Raw genomic sequence first — 22,986 nt, forward strand, 5'->3', positions numbered from 1 at the left:
AATTTACTGGTGCTATTCGGGTGGGTTTAAACAAGCTCAGCAGGGGATGGGAACCGGAGGTGTAGCTGCAGTGCACAGGAGGATGAGAGTAGGGAGGACAGGGACAGGATTTCAGGGTCACAGGAATGTGCTGGCTGACAGCAAGCTGGTTTGAAGTGTGTCTACTTCAATGCCAGAAGTATCAGAAATAAAGTATGTGAGCTTGCAGCATGGATAGGTACCTGGAACTTTGATATTGTGGCTATTTCAGAGACATGGATAGAGCAGGGTGAGGAATGGATGTTGCAGGTTCCAGAGTTTAGATCTTTCATTAAAAACCAGCAAGGCAGTAAAAGAGGGGGAGGCGTGGCCTGAGAGAACTTTTGATGAGGACTCGTCTGCTGAGGTAGTGTAAGCTGAGGTTAGAAACAGGAGAGGAGAGGTCACACTTCTTGAAGTTTTTTATAGGCCTCCATAGAGTTCCAGGGAGGTGGAAGAGAGGATTAGCAAAATTATTCTGGGTAGGAGTGAAAGGAACAGGGTGGTCATTATAGGGAACTTTAACTTCCCCAACTTGACTGGAAATGTTATAACTCTAGTATGTCGGATGGATCAGTTTTTGTCAAATGTAGAGGAGGGTTTCCTGACACAGTATGTTGAAGGGCCGACAGGAGGGGAGGCCACACTGGATCTGGTACTTGGTAATGACCCAGGCCAGGTGTTTGATTTAGTTGTAGGTGAGCACTTTGGAGAGGGTGACCATAATTCAGTTACGTTTAGTTGAGCAATGGAAAGGGATAGGTACATGTCACAGGTCGAGTTATCGATGGGGCAAGGACAATTATAATGTGATTAGGCAAGAATTAGGATGCATAGAATAGGGTAGCAAAATGCAGGGGATGCAGACAATTGAAATGTAGAGCTGGTTTAAGGAACAGATATTGCGTGTTCTTGATAGGTATGTCCCTGTCAGGCAGGGAGGAAGTGATAAGATAAGGGAACCGTGGTTTATAGAAAGTGCATCCCTTGTTAAGAAGAAGAAGTCGGCTTATGTGTTGATGAGGCAAGATAGTACAGATGAGGCGGTGGAGTGTTACAGATCAGCTAGGAAGGATTTAAGGAGAGAGTTAAGAAGAGGAAAGAGAGGACTCGAGCAGCCTTTAGCAAATAGAATAAAGGAGAACCCGAAAGCTTTCTCTCGGTATGTGAGGAATAAAAGGATGATTAGGGTAGGAATAAGGCCAGTCAAATTCAGAAGTGGGAAGTTGAGTGTGGACCCTATAGAGATCGTAGGGTTGCTAAATGAACATTTCTCATCGGTGTTCACTCAGGAAAAGGAGAATATTGTAGAGGAGAAGAATGAGGTACAGGATATTAGACTAGAAAGGATCGAGGTTAGTTACACACAGGTGTTATCAATTCTAGAAAGAGTGAAAGTAGGCAAGTCCCCTGGGCCGGATGGGATTTATCCAAGGATTCTCTGGGAAGCTAGGGAGGAGATAGCAGACCCTTTGGCTTTGATATTTGAGTCGTCATTGTCTACAGGCTTAGTACCTGAGGACTAGAGGATTGTACATGTTGCACCCTTGTTCAAGAAGGGCAGCAGAGATGACCCAGGTAATGTTAGACCAGTGTGCCTTACTTCTGTTGTAGGAAATGTTTTGGAAAGGCTTATGAGAGATAAGATTTATAATCATAGAAGCAAGCAACAATTTGATTTCCGATCGTCAACATGGTTTCGTCAAGGGCAGATCGTGTCTCACAAACCTCATTGAGTTTTTAAGGAAGTGACCAAACATGTAGATGAGGGTAGGGCAGTTGATGTGGTATACTTGGACTTTAGTAAAGCCTTTTATAAGGTCCCACATGGCAGGCTGATGGAGAAAATGCAGAGGCATGGAATTGAGGGTGATTTAGTAGTTTGGATTAGAAACTGGCTTTCTGAAAGAAGGCAGTGAGTGGTGGTTGATGGAAAATATTCAGCCTGGAGTCCAGTTGCTAGTGGTGTGCCACAAAGGTCTGCTTTGGGACCACTGCTGTTTGTCATTTTTGTAAATGACAGATGCAGGCTTATGTGGATGGATTAATAAATTTGCAGATGACACTAAAGTTGGTGGATTAGTGGACAGTGTGGAAGAATGTTACAGGTTGCAGGGGGACTTGGATAAACTGCAGAATTGGGCTGACAGGTGGCAAATGGAGTTCAATGCAGCTAAATGTGAGGTGATGCACTTTGGGAAGAATAACAAGAAGGCAGAGTACTGGGTCAATGGAAAGATTCTTGGTAGTGTAGATGTGCAGAGGGATCTTGGAGTCCATGTGCATAGATCCCTGAAAGTTGCCACTTAGGTAGATAGTACTGTTAAGAAGGCATATGGTGTGTTAGGTTTCATTGGTAGAGGGATTGAGTTCCAGAACCGCAATATCATGCTGCAACTATACAAAACGCTGGTGCATCCACACTTGGAATATTGTGTACAGTTCTGCTCGCCCCATTACAGAAAGGATGTGGAAACATTGGAAAAGGTGCAAAGGTGTTTTACCAGGATGTTGCCTGGTCTGGAGGGAAGGTCTTATGAGGAAAGGCAGAGAGATTTGGGTCTGTTGTCATTGGAAAGAAGAAGGCTTGCGGGGATTTGATAGAGACATACAAGATGATCAGAGGATTAGATAGGTAGACAGAGAAAGACATTTTCCTAGGAGATGATGTCAGCTTGTACAAGAGGGCATAACTACAAATTGAGGGGTGATAGATTTAAGACAGATGTCAGAGGCAGGTTCTTTACGCAGAGAGTGGTAAGGGCGTGGGATGCCCTACCTGCTAAGGTAGTCAACTCAGAAACATGAGGAAGATTTAAACAATCCTTGGACAAACATATGGTTGATTTTGGGATAGTGTAGGGAGACGAGCTGAGAATAGTTCACAGGTCGGCGCAACATCGAGGGCCGAAGGGCCTGTTCTGCACTATATTGTTCTATGTTCTATGTTCTGTGAGGGTGGAGGTGAAGATCAAAGGACAAAGTCTTTCCTTTGTAATAAATCTTGACTTAGAAATATATCCTCACTCTTTCACTGTTACTAATTCTGGAACTCGCTATCGAACAGCACTGTGGGTGTATATATACTAAATAAATTGCATCAGTTCAAGAAGGTACCACCTCAAGGACAACTACATTGGGCAACAAATGCTGGCCCAGCCTGAGACACCCACATTCCATAAGTGATCAAAAAAACAAGAGGGACTCTTATGTTCCAAATGCTGGTAGTCACAATGGAAACCTATGGGATTTATTGGAGATAATAAGAATAATTCCGAGAAAGGAACTCAGAAGGAAAATATTACTGCAGTTTTAACTGCAACTTTGAGATTGGAGATAATAGTGCAGGAAATGTAGGAGAATTGACAAAGGCAGACAAGAGATATAAATGCTTTTTTTGTCAAAATGAAAAGTAACCGCTTCTTTTTCAAATGTGGATGCTAAATCTGTAACTATGTAAAGAGACACTCAAACGTGGACTCTTTGTAACATGAACTGTGGACTCTCACAAATGAACACCACAAATCTAAGAGGTTAGGTATCCTCTGCTTCAAATCACCTGCAAATTTCCAATAACTTGTGGTCTGCAAGATGCACAAACTATGTAGATAGGCCAACTAAGGGGAGGCCATTTTGGATTTGGTGTTTGGCAACAAGCCAGGCCAGGTGTGTTGTATTTCATATTTGGCAACTGTGCTTCCTGGCCCTTCATCCAAGTCATTCAGATCAATTATTAACAGTTGAGGTCCCAACATCGATCATTATATGTTGCCAAGCTGAAAAACTCCACACTACTTCCTGATAGCCAGCTACTCTTTTATCCAATGCCAACATGCTATTCCCAATACCATGAGATTTCACTTTCTGCAATACTTTTGATGTGGTAGGTTATCAAATGCCTTCTGAAATTCTAAATAAGTCTGTTAGTTCGTCTTTATCCACTGCATTTGTAACTTCCCCCAGTAACTCCAATAGATTGGTTAAACATGATTTCTGTTTTACAAAAACTTTGTTGATTTTGCTTGATTACTCGAAATAGAGGGTTTCTTTGCAAACCCTCCAGGAACAGCCTCTATTGATACAGATCATAGCACCTGTATCTACAAGAACATCAGTATCAGTACTCATTCAATTATTAGCATCAAAATACATACAGTCACCATACAACATCTGTACTTGTTCCAGTTCCAGAAATTGTGTCAGTACTGGGGTCTGGCATCTGTACTTACACAGGTAGTAGCATCTGGACAATACATTGAGCTGCATCTGTCCCCATTCAGGTATCAGAATCTGTGCCCACTCCTGTACCAGTATCTATACCCATATAGATAGCAGCACTTGTCACCTGTTGGGATCCCAGAGATAACTGCCAAATTAATGTTACAATCTGACTAGGCAGCAGTAATTTTACCATTAAATAGATAAAATGAGAGTAGAGTGGAATTGCTAACATAAACCCAATGAAGAAGCGTCACTCCGAAAGCTAGTGTGGTTCCAATCAAACCTGTTGGACTATAACCTGGTGTTGTGTGATTTTTAACATAAACATAATGTTTGGAGCAGCATTAGATTATTTGGTCCATTGAGTCTGCTGCACCATTCGATCAGAGCTGATGGGTTTCACAACCCCATTTTCCTGCCTTTGTCCTGTAACCCTTGATCACCTTACAATCAAGAACCAATCTTTATTTTAAACACACTTAATGACTTGACCTCCATAGCCTTTTGCAGCAATGAGTTCCATTGATTCATCACCATCTTGCTGAAAAAAATGCATCGTCATCCTCAATTCAAAAGAGTTGCCCTTTCACTCTGAGGTAGTAGCCTCAGGTCCTAGTCTTTCTTACTACTGGAAATACCTTCTCCACACCCACTCTATCCAGCTCTCTCAATATTCTGTAAGTTTCAATGAAATTCCCCTCATCATTCTAAACTCTGCCAAGTACAGATCCAGAGTCCTCATCTGCTCATATGACAAGCTTTTCATCACTGGGATTATTTTTTTAAACCTCCTCTGGATCCCTTCCAACTCCAGAACATCTATCCTTCGATACGGGGCAGAAAACTGCTCTTAATATTCTAAATGTGATCTGACCAGAGCCATAAACATCTTCAGCAGGACATCCCCGCTCTTGTATTCTATCCTTCTTGAAATGAATGCTAAAATTACATTTGTCTTCTGAACTGCCAGTTAAATCTATGTTAACCTTAAGAGAATCCTGAACTAGGACTCCTAACCCTGTGAACTCTCTTGAAGTTCAGGTATGCAACTGGAGTATTCAACCATGAAGCCTGACACAAAGTATCTACTAACTTCCTCTATCATTTCTTTGTTCCCTATTATTACTTCTCCAGCTTCATTTTCCAGCAGTCCACTCTTACCTTATATATCTTTAAGAACTCTTGCAATTTTCTTTTATATTACTTGCAAGCTTACCCTCATATTTCATCTTCTCCACCCATGTTGTTATTTTGAGTTATCTTCTGCTCTTTTTTTAAAGGCTCCTGAATCCTCTGGCTTCCCACAAATCTGTACAATATTGTATGCTTTTTCTTCTGCTTTTACGTTGTTCCAGACTTGCCTTGCCAGCCATGGTCGTCTTGGCCTCCCCTTGGTATGTTTCTTTTTCCCTTGGTGGGAGGTTTTGCTGTGTCTTCTGAATTACCCCCAGAAACTCCTGCCGTTGCTACTCTACCATCTTCCCTGCTAGGCTCCCCTTTTAATCAACTAAAGAATGGGGGCAGGGATTCAGATTTTTAGATCATTGGGACCTTTTCTGAGGCAGAGGTGACGTGTTCAAGAGGGATAGGTTGCATCTGACCTGGAGGGGCTCCAATATTTTGGTAGTCAGGTTTGCTAGTGCTACAAGGGAGGGTTTAAAATTAAAAATCACACAACACCAGGTTATAGACAACAGGTTTATTTGGAAGCACTAGCGTTCGGAACGCTGCTCCTTCATCAGGTGGTTGTCACAAGGTCTAAATGTTCTATGAGGGTGAAAGGCAAGATTGACAGGAATAGGGAACCTTGGATGACAAGAAATATTGAGTATTTGACCAGAGAAAATGAGGAGGTATGACTCAGGCACAAGCAGCTGGGATCAAGGGAATCCCTGGAGGTAAACAGGAAATACAGGAGTTTACTGAAGAAGGAAATCAGGAGGGCCAAAAGAGGGCACACAATAGCCTTGACGGAGAAGATTGGGGTGAATCCAAAGAAGGTCTTTAAGAATATTAAACGAAAAAGAATAACTAGAGACAGCATATGGCCCATCAAAGACCAAAGTGGACATATATGTGTAGAACTGAAGGAGATGGGTGAGTTCCTCAATTAATATTTCTCCTCTGTGTTTACTGTGAGAAAGACCTGAAGACTTGGGAACTCAGGGAAGTTAGTGGTAATATCTTGGGGACAATTCATATCATAGTAGATGAGGTATTGGGTGTATTAGAGTGCAGGAAGATGGATAAATCTCCTGCTCCTGACTAGATATATCCAAGAACACTGCAACAGGTGAGAGAAACAATTGCAGGGGCCCTGGCTGATACTCTTGCATTGTTAGGCATGGGGTGAGGTCCCAAAACACTGGAGAGTCATGAATGTTGTGCCCTTATTCAAGAAGGACTGCAAAGAAAAACCTGAGAACTATAAACCAGTAAGTTTAACACGGCACGGTGGCACAGTGGTTAGCACTGCTGCCTCACAGCGCCAGAGACCCGCGTTTAATTCCCGCCTCAGGTGACTGACTGTGTGGAGTTTGCACATTCTCCTCGTGTCTGCGTGGGTTTCCTCCGGGTGCTCCGGTTTCCTCCCACAGTCCAAAAGATGTGCAGGTTAGGTGAATTGGCCATGCTAAATTGTCCATAGTGTTAGGTGCAGGGGTAAATGTAGGGGAATAGGTCTGGGTGAGTGCATTTCGGTGGGTCGGTGTGGACTTGTTGGGCCGAAGGGCCTGTTTCCACATTGTAAGTAATCTAATCTAATCTGTGTTGGGTAAGTTACTTAAAAAGATTCTGAGAAATAAAATATTCATGCATTTGGAAAACAGGATTACATAGGAATAGTCAGCATAGCTTTGTGCGTGGGAGATCATGCCTCACAAATTTGTTAGAGTTCTTTGGTGAAGTGACCAGGAAGGTTGACAAGGGGTGGGTGGTAGATATAGCCTACATAGACTTCAGTAAGGCCTTTGATAAGTTTCCACATGGTAGTCTGCTCTAGAAGGTTAGATTGCATGGAGTCTGGGGGAGCTTGCAAATTGAATACACAACTGGCTTGACGGTAAGGAGCAGAGTGTAATAGTGGAAAGATGCTTGTCGGACTGGAACTCTGTGACTAGTGGTCGGTGCTGGCCCCATTGCTGTTTGTTATCTATATCACTGATTTGGATGAGAATGTCCAAGGTGTGATTAATAAGTTTGCAGATGACATTAAAGTATTATTAAATTATGTCTTCTGAAGTGAACTACCTCACGCTTTTCTGCATTAAACTCCATTTGCCACTTCTCATAAGCTCTGCATCTTATTTATGCCCCTCTGTAACTCACAACATCCTTCGGCAGTATCCACAACTCTGTCTGTCTTAGTGTCATCCGCAAACTTACTAACCCACCTTCTATGCCCAGATCATTTATAAAAATGACAAACAGGAGTGGCCCCAAACCAGATCCTTGCGGCACACCACTGGTAACATTTCCCAGGGATGAACATCTCCCATCAACCACCACCTTCTTTCAGTTAACCAATCTCTGATCCAATCACCTTCAATCCCGAAACTCCTTATTTTGTGCAATAGCCTACTGTAGGGAACCTTATCAAGTGCCTTACTGAAATCCATATATACCACATCAACCACTTTACCTGCATCCACCTGTTTTGTCACCTTCTCAAAGAACTCAATAAGGTTAGTGAGGCACGACCTACCCTTCACAAAACCATGTTGACCATCCCTAATCAAATTATTCCTTTCCAGATGATTATAAATCCTTTCTCTTATAACCTTCTCCAACACCTTAGGTTAGAGGGGAAAGAATAAAAGGGAACCCAAGTAGCAACTTTTTCTCAAAGAAGGTGGTACGCTTATGGAATGAACTGCTAGTGGAAATGGTTGAGGTAGGTACATTAACAATATTTAAAAGGCATTTGGACAAATACATGGATAGGAAAAGTTTAGAAGGATATGGGCCAAGTGCAGGGAAATGGTGTTAGTGTGGATGGACAGTTTGATAGACATGGGCCAGTTTTGGTCAAAAGACCTATCTCGGTGCTGTAGAACTCTATGAGTCTATACGTCTGGCCAACACCTCTCTCATTTCTTTGTAGTACCACTACTCAATTTTAGTAACGTTCCATCTGATTCCAGCTTCTCCCTCTCAAACTGCAGGGTAAATTCTATCATGTTATGGTCACTGCTCCTTCAGGGTTCCTTCACCTGAAGCCACCTAATGACATCTGCCTCATTACACATCACCAAATCCAGAATTGCTGGTTTCCTAGTGGCATGAACTGCAAGCTGCTAAAAAGGATAAATCAAACATTCTGCAACTTCCTTTCATAAGATCCCCAGTATGGAAACAGGCCTTTCGGCCCAAGAACTCCACAGTGACCCTCCAAAGAGTAACCCACCTAGACCCATTCCCCTACATACTCTGGGAAATTTAAGCATGGGCAATGCACCTAACCTGTACATCTTTGGATCTTGAGAGGAAACCACAGCACCTGGAAGGAACTCGTGCAGACACAAGGAGAGTCTGATCCTGAATATCTGCAGACAATCGCCCAAAGCTGGGATCGAACCCAGGTCCCTCATGCTGTGAGGCAGCAATGCTGACCACTGAGCCACCGTGCCAGATCCACTACCAACCCGTTGTTCCCAGTCCACCTGCATGTTGTCCCTCATGATTATTTTAGTGTCTTTCATACATGCCTTTTCTATCCACTGATTTATTTTCTGCCACCTCCTGACTACTGCTGGAAGGCCTGTACATAAGTCCTATCAGGGTATTTTTTTCCTTTGTGATTCCTGAACTGTACCCATCTAGAATCTACACCTTCTGACTTTATATCACTTCTGGGCAATCAATTTAGTTGTATTTCTTACACACAAGACAGCCCTGCTTTATCTGTCCATCTGCCTGTACTTTTGAGAGAATGCGTATCCTTGGATATTTAGTTACCATGGTATGGATCAGACCAGACCCCCTCAAGATATTTTAAGAGGGGTGCCCTAGACCCTAACCTTTTCTTATTTTAAAGGCAAACGTAAAGTGCCATGTTCCAGATATAATGCGACAGGTCAAACCACTCAATGTTAACCAAATTTATTTAAACATTATAGTTAAAATACAGTGAAGGAAAGAGGAATTTAGAATAACTTAACTCTATATGAAAGCTTGACCAAATAACAGATACAGTAACTATTACTAATTAACTGTTCCATTCTAGTAACATCCCATAAATACACTCCCTGGCAAAAAAGCTAATTCAGAAAAATGGATTGTCTTATAAGTAGCCCAGCAGCAGAGAAACTATTTTATCTGTAACTAAGAGGGAGAAGAGACAGGCTCGATTTCTTCAAAAACTTCAGCAGCTTCTACTCTGTTGATGTTCCAACATTTTTCTGCTTAAAGCTAAACCCAAAAACTAAAAAAACTACAAATCCTGGCCTGTGAGAGCTGTCTACACCCATCCAGGCTGCGCCTATTGTTTGAGTTTGAAAAAAAACAACCCAAGGCCTCACAAGCTGTTTCCTGGCTTTTCAAGTAGGCAACTTGACACCTCTGTCTTAAAATGTCTCTCTTAAACAAAAAAACAAAATAGTCTCTCAACGCCACAGCATCATTACACCAGCCTTGATCCCCTTGCAGCCACATCTCTGTGATGCCCCCAAAATCATATCTGCCATTTTTAATCTATGCAATTAGCTCATTTACGTTGTGTGTTTAAGCAGGAATCCCTCAGTCCTGTATTGCACCTCCCCCCCACCACCGGTTTTGCTTGGTGAAGCTTGCTGTCTGTGAATGATATTAGAGGGCAGTTTCACTTGTCCCCTTATCTGCTGTGCCTTAAGTTACATTCCTGACCCTTTCCATACTCTTATGTCCTTGTCATTACTTGTTACGGAAACTTTAAGGTTTCACCTGAGCACTCTTCCCTCCCAAAGCTAGTTTAAGGTCCTTGCAATCTTGATCTTGATTTGCATTGCCGGTTCATCTGCCTTATTCTGAATGCTGTGTACATTAGATAAAATCTCTAAGTTTATTATCAAATTTCTGTAAATTCCCTTGGTACAATATGATATTCACACATTCTGTCCCTTATTTTTACTTTTTGGTAACAATCAACCCCATCACTGACAAGCTATCCTACCATCTCCTTTGCCTGGGTTTTATCATTCTCCATGCAACAAAATCCACTCCCCTCCCATGGGCAGCACGGTGGCACAGTGGTTAGCACTGCTGCCTCACAGTGCCAGAGACCTGGGTTCAATCCCCATCTCAGGTGACTGACGGTGTGGAGTTTGCACATTCTCCCCGTGTCTGCGTGGGCTTGCTCCGGTTTCCTCCCACAGTCCAAACATGTGCAGGCCAGGTGAATTGGCCATGCTAAATTACCCATAGTGTTAGGTGAAGGGGTGAATGGGTCTGGGTGGGTTGCGCATTGGTGTGGACTTGTTGGCCCGAAGGGCCTGTTTCTGTACTGTAAGTAATCTAAACTGTTTGCATTAAGGTCACAAGATTCCATGAACAAAAAAATAATAAACTTTCCAATGTTTGAACAGTAATACAAATGATAATGCATGTACAACACTCTAACACCCAGAGTTAATATAAGATAAATATGGGTAACAGACTATAATTGAATATCCCACAAAACATATCAAATGGCAAATGTGATCAAGATAGATCCCTGGTTTTCTCAACAAAAATCTTGTCAAATGTTAATGACTTGGTGTGTCATCAAATCTCATTAAACTTCACAAGTGGTTACAATTCTTCACTTTTACTGATCTTGCTTTGTAACTCTCCCTCAAGAAAGGCTTCTTCATGGACTCACTACTATTCCTCCTCTGGTTGATCACCTTCCTTACCTGAGGTGAAGCTTCCCTAGACACTGACACTGCACTCCAGTATCATTAACGTGTATAACTTAATCTCTTCACTGACAGTAAGTGTCACCAAGCAAAGCCCACCCTTGGTTTTTACCCCAGCTCCAATTTTACTCAGTCATGTCAAGCAAAAATACTGCTTGTGGGCTTTTCACTGTCTCCTCCTTCAGCCGCACTGAAGTATTAATGCTCACAGACTTCATCTGAGTTCCTCAGCACTTTTCCCATTGCAGCCATTTCTTGAGATTTAAAAATCACACAACACCAGGTTATAGTCCAACAGGTTTAATTGGAAGCACTAGCTTTTGGAGCGCTGCTCCTTCATCAGGTATGCTCCGAAAGCTTCTGCTTCCAATTAAACCTGTTGGACTATAACCTGGTGTTGTGTGATTTTGAACCTTGTGTTTTTTCTGGCTGTGTTGTGTTGAGTTCTGTAGAAGGATTGTTGCTGTTAGAGCTACTAAGTTTTCTCTCCATCTTACTCAATTCACCTCAATAATGACCTATCATTTAGGATATCTGGTTGGCATGGACGAATTGGACTGAAGATAAGTAGCTGAACAATATCAATTTTTAGGGGACTCAGTGAGAAGTCAAAAGCAGTTGGATGACTATTGTCAGAACTAAGGGTGAAGTAATAAACAGCTAAGTGTGACCATAACATGATATGGATCAAATTTGTTCCGAACAAGGAAAAGATGGCTTTGGATTGGGTGAGGCAGATTTTATGAGAATAAAGCAGAAAAAACACAAGGTTCAGTCCTCGTTTACAGCACCAGATTGAGTGTAGCTAATGCCACATCAACATTGGTGCTTTCAGAATCATTACTTCATACAACATTCTCCCTCCACTCTGCCACGCCTTCTCCTCTTCTCCTCGCCCCCACTCCCCATAGTTCATGCTTACATGTTCAGGTGTGTAACTACTTTTACATTTACTACAGCCCATCTCCCTTCAGGACTCTTACTTCACAAAGACAGATGTTCTTATCTGAGTCTGAAAGGTTGATAGGCTTGAGGGTTGTTGATCTTGATTGTGATTTTTGAGGAAATTACTTAGTCTGAGACTCGGAATCTTGTTTCAAGAAGCTTTGTTTTTTGTGAATTCACTGTCTCACAGCACTCTGTCAAGCTGAACAGTCAGCCTATACTTATACAATGATACAAACAACTTTGCTTACATTCCACACTTTACAATTATCGAAGAAAAAGATAAGCACAGTACAACTATCACCTTTGATTTTTAATGTTGCTCAAGGACAGAGAAACTAACACGCTAAAGATGCACTTCCCTCGAACGAGCTTAAGATACTCTCCCTATATTTTGTCAAACTATAATTACACAGCCTCAGTCTTTATCTCAAGTATGATTTTTCCACCAAAGCTGTGAGCCCAAGAGCCAAGATACCTTTTACCTTGGTCAAATGTCCCATCATGCAACAGTATGCTAAGTTCTTATTACTTGCACACTGATCTTGGCCTTGATTGATCTGTGCACTATGTTTCTGTGGGAGGACCTTTATAAAGGATGGTATTCGTACTTGACCGTGGAATTGATTCATTACCTACCAAGAGGACCTTTTATCAATGGAATTTCCTGTGTTGAACTCTCCGTTGCTGATTCAAGAAATTGCCACATAGTCTGTGCTGCACTGTTACAACTACTTTCTTTGTGACATATTCTTGCATTTCAGGACCTAGTAGTAGTTTGTTTTGGACAGGTAGCTTCTTTTTTTCAATATCCTGGATGCTAATACCAAGCAGTTTCTTGTTTTGATCATTTCTCAAATCTATGGACATTGGTCAGGCTCAGATGGGGTTGCACTTTGTACAAGCAAATCTTTGCTCTTAGTCTCATGTATCTGATTTGAAGATTTTAGGTCTCTCTATTTGAACGTGCTGATTAGATTGGGATGTATTAATTCATCCTCTGTGAACAAGACATTTCTCTGTTCTCCATCACGTTACTTGAGGACTGTTGGTCACTCACCATGATCTTTGACACTGGCACTGATCATTTTGATCTGTAAGACAAATGGTTACAGTGTTCTTCAGTGATGGTGGAGACAAAAAGCATTTCCATCACAGTAAATTCTGTAATTTCCTTCCTGCTAACAGTTTGATACAACTTTCTCATTAATATTGAGTTGAGATCAATTTTGGTAACCTTGCTGCATTCTGTCTCGGCGCTGTCCTGATTCAAAGAAACCCAATGAAGTTTTCAACCAGTTGTTCCATCATCAGTAGGCACCTAAGGGTCCATTTCTGGGTCAGTTATTATCAGGGAATGAGTCAAACTCTTTTTGCTACTATAATGATGTTCAGGACAAGACATTTAGGCTCAAATGTGAGGTTTGCTAACTGAATCATGTTAATGTTTTTACTCCCTTCTCCTCTTTGTGTTGCAGTGTTACTTCTTGCATACCCATCCCGTTGAGAGTTTTTCACGTGCTCCCCATCTATACAGGCTTTAACTTCCTAAGAACACAGGAACAGGCCATTCAGTCCCTCATGCTTAGTCTACCATTCAGTGGGATCATGTCTAATTTATGGCCCGTACCCCTTAATACCTTGGCTTAGCAAACTTTCTAAATGTCAGATTTTAAAATTAGCAACTGATTCAGCATCTACTGCCATTTGTGGAAGAGTGTTTAAAATATTTACCACCCTTTGAGGATAGAAGTGCTTCATAACATCCCTCCTGAACAGCCTGGCATTAATTCTCCAAGCCCCTTATTTTAGAATCCCCAACCAGTGAAAATAGTTTATTTTTATCTGCCCTGTTATCTCCTGTTATTATCTTGGAGACATTGATCATATAACCTCATAACCTTCTAAATGCGAGAGAAAACTGGCCTAATTTGTATAATCTCTCCCTGAAGTCCAGGTGTCATTCTTGTAAACTTATGATACACTCCCTCCAAGACCAATATATCCTTTCTAAGGTGCTGTACCCAGATCTGTTCACAGTACTCCAAGTGACGTCTAACCAGAATTTTGCATAACTGCAAGATCACTTCAGCATCCTTGAACTCCAGTCTTCTAGATATTAAAGCCATCATTCCATTAGCCTTCTTGATTATTTTCTGCACCAACTTGTGACGTTTTAAGGATCTATACATCTGAATCCCCAAGTCTTTTTGGATATCTACTATATTTAACTGCATACTAACTATAAAGTACCCTATTGATAACTTCACAATTGCTTACATTGAACTCTATCTGCCACATTTTTGCCAATTTACAAAGTCTATCGATATCCTTTCGTAATTTTATGCTGCCATCTACGTTGTCTACAATGCTACCTAACTGAATCATTTGCAAACTTCAATAAATGGCTGGCTATGTCATTATCCACATTGTTAATAAATAATGTGAATAATTTAGGCCCTAGCATTGGTTCTCGTGGGGCAACAGTGGTCACATCCTGCCACTCTGTTCTGCAGCCGTGGTATTTGATGCAATGTGATAGTGACACTCAAAACTGTATCAAAGTGAAATTAATAGGATGCCCAATGTGACAGCTGGCATTTAGAGGGAAAAATGTGTTGGTAACCAAGCTCACTACTCCACAGGTAGCAGGATTGGATAAATAGTTTGATTGAGTAATCAAAATGACCAGTTTATTTCCCTCTATAAATGGTCTAAACAGGAGAAGATCTTAATGGTATTCCAAAAATACTAAATATTCAAAGAACAAAAAGAGAAGAGTAAATAAATGCAATAATTATCACTAGAAATGGTGCAAAAAAGACTAATGGGGGAAAAAATAATAAGTCCCCTGGAATTGATGGAATGTATTCTGCATCCTAGGATACTTGAAGAAGTAGCTACAGAAATAGTGATAGTAATCTTTCAAGAATCCTTAGATTCTGAAAGGTGCTGGAGGATTGGAAACATGCCAACTTAAAAATTGGGTGGAAAGGCAAGTGGTGAGTATGACACAAAGAGTCTGCAGAGGGATAGAGATGAGTTAAGTGATTGGCAAAAATTTGGAATAGAATGTGAGAAAATATGAGGTCACGACCTTTGGCAGGACAAATAGAGGAGGGGAACTTTATTTACTTGGAGGAAGGTTGCGGAAAACTGCAGCACAGGGGGACTTAAGAGTCATCATACATAAAACAAAAAAGTGAGCATTCAAGTTCAGAAAGTAATAAGGAAGACAAATGAAATGTTGGATTTTACATCAAAGGGAGTAGAGCAAAAAAAAGCGATGTCTTATTAAAACTCAATAAAGCACTGGTCAGACTACAATTGGAATAGTGTGTCCAGTCCTGAGCCCCTTAGCTAAGGAAAGATATACTAGCATTGGAGGCAATCTAGAGAAAGTTCACTAGCTGATTGCAGGTATGGTGGCACTGTCTTATGAGGAGCAGCCTAACAGGTTTGGCCTTTACCTCATTGGAGTTAAGAAGAATCAAACCTATAGGATTCTTAGGAGTTGTGACAGGGGTAACATAAAAAAAGTTGTTGCCCCTTTCGAGAGAACCTAGGACCGGGGGCATAATTTCAGAATAAGAGTTGCCCAATTAAGACAGAGATGAAGAGGAATCTCAGAGGGTAGTGAAACTGTGAAATTCTTTACCAGAATAGTTGAGGCTGGGTCATTCAGTATCTTCAAGATTGAGATAGATTTGTCGTCAGCAAAAGAATCGAGGGTTATGAAGAAAAGATGGCAAAGTGAAGTGGAGGTTTATCAGATCAGCTATGATGTCATTGAATGACCCAGCAGACTTGATGGGCAGAATGGCTTACTTCTCCTCCTATGTCTTATGATCTGGAGGAAAGTGAGGACTGCAGATGCTGGAGAGTCAGAGTCAAAAAGTGTGGCGCTAGAAAAGCTCAGCCAGTCAGGCAGCACCTGAAGAGCAGGAGAGTCGACATTTCAGACATCTGACGAAGAGCTTTACAGTGCCACACTGTTCGACTATGTCTTATGATATTACCACCACAATTCAAATTTATAGGATTTGTAAGGTAGTTAAGATACCATGAAACTGTATCTTTGTCGAGTTCCCAGATGCTTCAACCAAGAGAGAATTTCAAGAAGAGTAATGGTGTCTTTAATGCAAGTTTTGGAAATTTGTTTTTCTCCCCCATCTGACTCCACAGATTTTTGAAATTGTAAAAAAAACCATAAAGGGTGTATAGACAGTCATCAGCAGAGTGACCTAGATGTAGCATTCCTTTGTTACAGCTGTGTACTGCCTGTGGCTTTGTTGTTCTGAGGTGCTGGTTTGAAAACTCTCAGTTTTTGTCAAGGGTTAGGTCTGCAGATGTGAAAGAAATCCCAGTTCCATAAACCTGACCTTTAAAAAGGCCACCTGCACTTTCCATCACATTTTAAAACTTCATCAATACAAACTGTGCCTTCTCTGATATTTTGGAGGTTTACAATATTTTCTGTGGAATATAGCAGTGCACTTACGTGTTCAGCTTAAAATTTAGAGTTTAGTCATGGAGTAATTTCTGTACCTTGAGAATTTTCTTCTTCGAGATGGCAATCCTGAGCTCCATTCAGCCCATCTCTGTCATAGAATCTTCTTGGGAAAATGACTCTTTGACTCTACTCCTTCTCATTCCATTTCTTCTTAATGTGTTTGTTCCTTCTTATTCTATTATAGTTGTTTTAAACCTATAACAGCTCAATGTCACATGGAGTTTGTATTCCTGTATTAAATCAATGCTAGTTAAATGCTGTCATAAAGTTTCTCCAGATTCCTGAGAGCAATTTTGCAGTATTTTGTCTACAGATTTTAAATATGAATTATGACAATGCTGTATGATGTTTTTCCAATAAAGCTTAAAATCAGTTAATTAGCAAAACTGCATTGTGCTCCTTCTTTCTAGTTTTAATTTGTGTTAAATGACAAAGTTGCATCTCTGTACTGTTGCTTCCTGGGTTCTTTTCTTGCTTTCTAGGGGTTCTCACCTTCTACAACCATGATGGAGGTTTCCCATTTCTTAGGCCTAGCTAGTCAATATTAATTCTACCTATAAACAATACATTATGAGATAAGAAAAGAGCCTCTGCTTACTAAGATTCTCTTGTGGTTTATCTTCTATCATTGATAATTCAGCAGGCCTTTTCACTCAACTTAGCAAGGAGGATTAACGGCAATGAACTAAACCAGCCGTGATTCTTCGGTGATTCTTATCTAATGTCCCAATATGACATGGTGATCAGCAGTGGGCACCTTTTGCTGAAGTATCAGAAAATAATAACAGTAGAGAGAAAACATTTAACTCCGGAGAATTAAAAAAAAACAAAACGAGTTTACCAATGAAAGAACATTACTACTTTAAGAAGTCATGGACAGCTAGTCAGTAGCGAAAATACATAAACCAACAGTCAGCAGTGCTCATGGGTGAAAGCACCATTCAAGAAGAAAACCTTCACCTCAGAGTTGGTAAGAGACACAAGGAGAATAGTGTGGGCTAGGAAGAGAGTGAAAGTTAGCAAAGTATGCAAAATCATGATAGGATTGGACTATATAGGTAGGCAGAATCTGTTGCCATTGGTGGGAGATTTGAAACTAAGAGAGCAGTGATTTAACGTGATAGACAAATCAACAAGGAGCAAGCATTTTTCCATATAATGAGTGCTTCAGGTCTGAAATGGTCTGCCTGAGAGTTGGGGTGGGAGCAGGGTGAATCTGAGTGAATTAGATTATTATCTAAAGGGGAATGTTTTTGCAGAGCTTATAGTGGGAGGAGCAATGAGCAGGGAGTGGTGTTTGGTGATGTATTCTTACAAAGTGACAGTATGAATACACTGGATCAAACTCTCTCTTCTGCTATCGATTCCTTGAGTCAACGAAGAAAACCTCCAGTGCACAACAAATGCAGAAATGTTACTTAACTGGATTGTTGTTCTAAAGAGTTGGTGCAGGCTAAATGGTCTCCTCCTGAGGTGCACTGTGGAATGATTGCAGACAAGAATCTAGAAATATTGAACCCACACTGTGTCAAATTAAGGTTGTGTCCCACACTGGTTCGTTGCCACGAACTAGCACCAAAGAGTTCGATGTGACAGAGTGGATGGCCTAATAATAGTTGCGAGGTTTGGAAGCATCATGGCATTAGGTGTGGGAACTAACGTTGTGATGGATCTGAAGTCCTTTTTCTTGCAGGAAGTTGGTTCACTCACTGAAAGACAAAGGACAATGGTGGTCATCTCCTGTCCTGCGGGGTCAGCAGAATCATCAGACCCGACCTGGGGCTCATGGACCTGTTTAAATGGGAGAGACTTGCTTTCATAGACAACTGGGGAAAAGTACAGCAGCAAGGTAAGCACTTTAGGAGGGCTGGCCTCCATCTTAAATCTCAGGGTGCACAGATGTTGGCCAAGGATTTTGACATAGTTCAAACACTGTTTTGAGACTTCTTGAGGCAACTGGTAGAAGTGATAAACTAGAGGCCTTTTAATGGGTCAGGTCGGATTAACAGACTGGCTCGGGACAGGCACTGCAAAGGAATGGCACCTACAGTCAAGGAACTTACTCAAAGTGTATCTAGGCCAATGAAAGTGAAATAAATGTTGAGGATTGTGTCTCTACCTTTGACAAGTCAGGATGTAGGTTGTCACTGAGACATGGTTACATTTCAATAATATAGACACTTCACAAGTAAGATGAAATGGGAGGGAGAAGTGCTTGCCTCATTTACTAGGCCCAATCTAACATGATTCAGCATCTATTCATCCAAACCAGTGCCTGTTGGATAGTCAGTTTTTCCAAGTTTTTATTCCAGAAAGGAAAGAAGTCTTTGAATTTCCACAGCATTCTCAATGATCTCACAAAGCAACTCACAGCCAGTGATGTACCTGTTGATGTGTACTCACTATAATTGCAGATTAGATTACTTACAGTGTGGAAACAGGCCCTTCGGCCCAACAAGTCCACACCGACCCTCCGAAGAGCAAACCACCCAGACCCATTCCCCTACATTTATCCCTTCACCTAACACTACGGGCAATTTAGCATGGCCAATTCACCTAACCTGCACATCCTTGGACTGTGAGAGGAAACCCGAGCACCCGGAGGAAACCCACGCAGACACGGGGAGAATGTGCAAACTCCATACAGACAGTTGCCGGAGGCTGGAATTGAACACGGGTCTCTGGCACTGTGAGGCAGCAGTGCTAACCACTGTGCTACCGTGCCACCAACTGAAGATCGCAGCCAACATATGCACAGCAAGCTGCCATAGATACAAATGAGATCATGGAGTTTTCTGATGTTTTTAGGATAAAGATTTCCCAGGACATTGCCCTGCATTACAACTGGTGACATGGAATCTTCTGTCATCCAAAGGAGAGAGCAGATGGGACTTCAATGTAATACCTCATCCAATAGGGATCTTATATGGCACTGCTGCCTCAACACTGACCTTCTGACAGTACAGTGATCCCAACTGACGTCACGACCGGGCAATTCAAATTGGCCGAGCAAAGAGGCTTGGGAGAATCTTGTGTAGTACCGAGTGATGGCTTTCTTGATGCTGAGATTGACAAGTCACATTTTCCAAACAAGTTCCAAAACACCAAAATGAGATTATTGCTTATGAACAGCAAGGGGTCTCTTATCAAGGATTATTGCTCATTACTCCCTCATCTCACCTGACAAATATGAAAGCTCCTACTGTACACCTGCAAGATAGAAACTAGATGCTAAGAATTTCCAACATGAACGTCTGAGTCTGTACCTGGTCACTGCTTCTCCGGACAGCCATCTTGGAAACTACGCACCATCATTTCAGAGCACACTGTGTGGACAGTGGGATGTTGGCTATCTGGCACATGCCACCCTCTCCACATCATTATGGCACATTTCCAATCCACTTATCTCTGCACTTCAATGATGCACTTTGCAATATACTGGCAACTATCAATGGAATAGGAGGTAAAAACAATGACTGCAGATGCTGGAAACCAGATTCTGGATTAGTGGTGCTGGAAGAGCACAGCAGTTCAGGCAGCATCCAAGTAGCTTCGGATGCTGCCTGAACTGCTGTGCTCTTCCAGCAACAAGTGTGCAAAAGTGCATAGTCTTCACCAGACTGCTCACGCGTTCTCTTCACGCTTACTCACTTTACACCTGTCAGGATGCTCACGGCATCCCATCCTTGTCATTCCTTATGTTTCAGTGCTTCACCCCCTTAGCCAGGCTCTCAGTATGTCTGTCTTGCCTTTCAGACACAAAGCCAGGCAGATTGTCATGGTGGTCAGCAATCAACAGAGTGAGCGTGTTGTTAAACAGTACTGTGCTATGTCAATTTCACACCAGCACCATGTGCCAGCAGTTTACTCAGCAAACACACTACATGGGACAAGGATAGCCTGAGATTACAGGAGGTGTAGTCAGGCTGATTAGATGGACTGATCGATGGCAAATAGAATTCAATCCAGATAAATGAGAAATGATGCAATTGGGCAGGACAAACAGGCAATGATGAACTGTGGGACTCTGAGAAGCACCAGGAATCAAAAGGACCTTGTGTATATGTATACCGAGGCCCTTTAAGGTATCGGGCAGGTGGATGAAGTGGTCAAACAGACATATGGGATACTTGCCATTATTAGTTGAAGCATCGAGTTCAAGAACAGGGAGATTATGCTGGAACTGTATATAATGTTGGTTAGACCATAGCTGGAGGAATGCAGTTGTGGAATCCACATTTTAGGAGAGTCGGAACAGCACTGAAGAGGATGTAGAGAAGATTTACCAGAATGATGCCTGGGCTGGAGCATTTCAGTTATGAAGTGAGATCAGACAGACTGGGATTGTTTACCTTAGAGCAGAGGAGATTGAGAAGGGATATGATTGAGATGTATAAAATTATGAAGGGTAGACAGGAAGAGACTTTTCTCCTTGATATAGGAATCAATGATCATGGGTCAGAAGGTTTAGAAGAGATATGAGGAGACACTTTTTCACCCAGAGTCTGAGAATCAGGAACTGTCAGGATGGTAGAGACAGAACCTCTCTCAATATTTAAGAAGTATTTAGATGTGCATTTTGTAATGCCAGGGCCTAAATGGCTATGTGCCAATTGCTACAAATGGGGTTAGCGTAATGAGGAGGTTGTTTTTGACCGGCACAGATATGATGGGCCACGGGAGATTTTTCTGTACTGTAGACCTCAATGCCTCTGACAGTGTGGCATTCCCTCAGTACTGACCTTCCAACAGAGGCTTGGTCTTTAAGAGCAGGAAGGTTATGCTGGAATTATATAAAATGTTGGTTAGGCCAGAGCTAGAGCATTGTATGTAGCTCTGGAATCCACATTATTAGAGGGATGTGATAGCACTGGAGAGGATGCAGAGGAGATTTATCAGAATGTTGCCTGGGCAGGAGAGCTTCAGTTATGCTAAGAGATTGAACAGACTGGGATTGTTTTCCTCAGAGTGAAAGAGGTTGATAGGGAACATGTGCAAGATATATAAAATGGTGGGGGCACAGAAAGGGTAGATAAAAAGACCCATTTCCCTCTGGAGGATCAAATGACCAGGGAGCATAGATTTAAGGTGAGAGGCAAAAGGTTTAGAGGAGATGTGAGGAAAAGTTTTTTCTTCCAGAGTGTGGTGGGAATCCGGAACTCACTATCTGTAAGAGTGGTAGAGACAGAAATCTTCATACCTTTAAATGGTATTTAGATGTGTAATGCCAAGGCATTTTGGCTACATGTCAAGTGCTAGAAAATGAGATTAGAATAGTTAGGTAGTTGTTTATGACCTACGCTGACTCGATGGGCCGAAAGGTTTTTTCTGTCTGTAGATCTTTATGATTCTACATAGTGGCATTAGTGCAATGTATAATTGAAGCATAATATTCTTGTCTTTTCAATTCCTCTCATAATAAATTACACCATCCCATTAGTCTTCCTGACAACATGATACACCTGTATCTTTAATTTTTGTGTCCAGTACACCATTTAGACCCATTTAAATGTGCTCTCCGTTTCCTACCAGCCAGCCAATTGTCTATCCATGCTGAGACACTGTCCCCTGCGTGAACTTTTATTTTCCACAATTTGCTCTAATGTGTCACTCCATCTAATGTTTTATGCAAAACTAAGTAGAGTGTATCTCCACATTCCCCTTTATTTGTTGCACTTGTTACTCTAATTGGGTCAAATCTAAATTTGCTTTGACTAACCAAGCTGATATTTCTCGATTACCTAGAGTTTTTCCAAGTACACAGTCATTAACTCTTTAATGATCAATTGTGAAATGCTCTCCATGACTAATGTCAAACTAGCAAGTCTCTCATTCCCTATTCTCTGCCTCCCCTTTCTTGATTGGAGGGATTATATTTCTCTTTTTGAATCTGAAGTGTCATTCCTAATTGCCCTTGAACTGTTGGTTTGTTGAGCCGGATCGGAGAGTGCTTGAGAGTCGACCACATTGCTGTGGGTCTGGAGTCTCATATAGGCCAGATTGAGTGGGGAGTGGGTGGCAGATTTCCTTCCCTAAAGGACATTCATGAAGCAGATGGGTTTTTTGAACAATTGACAATAGTTTCATCACCACCATCAAGCTTTCAATTCCAGATTTTATTGATTGAATTTAAATTCTATGTAACTGCTGGGTTTAGGTTTGAACCCTTGTCCACATAGCAAAGGTAGGAACAAATGACTACAGTTGTTGGAATCTGTACTGAAAACAACAAATGCTGGAGATCACAGCGGGTCAGGCAGCATCCATGAAGAGAGCAAGCTAATGTTTCAAGGTCAGATAACTCTTCATCAGAGCTGGAGTAAAGTGTGGAGGGGACAGCATTTATACTATTGTTTTGGGGGGAGAGGAGGTGGGTGGAGGGTGATATGGATGTGGGAGTAGTGGCTGTAGGGTGCT

The 22,986-nt window shown here is 41.7% G+C and overlaps 1 protein-coding gene across 2 annotated transcripts in view; it reads left to right on the plus strand.

Moving 5' to 3' along the window:
- The window catches only part of gabrb4 (gamma-aminobutyric acid type A receptor subunit beta4), a 240,545-nt gene that overhangs the window by 149,825 nt on the left and 67,734 nt on the right, over positions 1-22,986 (plus strand). The window contains exon 3 of one of the 2 annotated variants that reach the window (XM_072594890.1): positions 18,263-18,418. The exons of the other annotated variant lie outside the window; for it this stretch is intronic. The gene's annotated coding sequence lies outside the window, so the exon portion shown is untranslated. The remainder of the gene's footprint in view (positions 1-18,262; positions 18,419-22,986) is intronic. 2 annotated transcript variants of the gene reach the window in all.

This window comes from Chiloscyllium punctatum, chromosome 25 (assembly GCF_047496795.1).
Source record: "Chiloscyllium punctatum isolate Juve2018m chromosome 25, sChiPun1.3, whole genome shotgun sequence".
Taxonomy (NCBI): domain Eukaryota; kingdom Metazoa; phylum Chordata; class Chondrichthyes; order Orectolobiformes; family Hemiscylliidae; genus Chiloscyllium; species Chiloscyllium punctatum.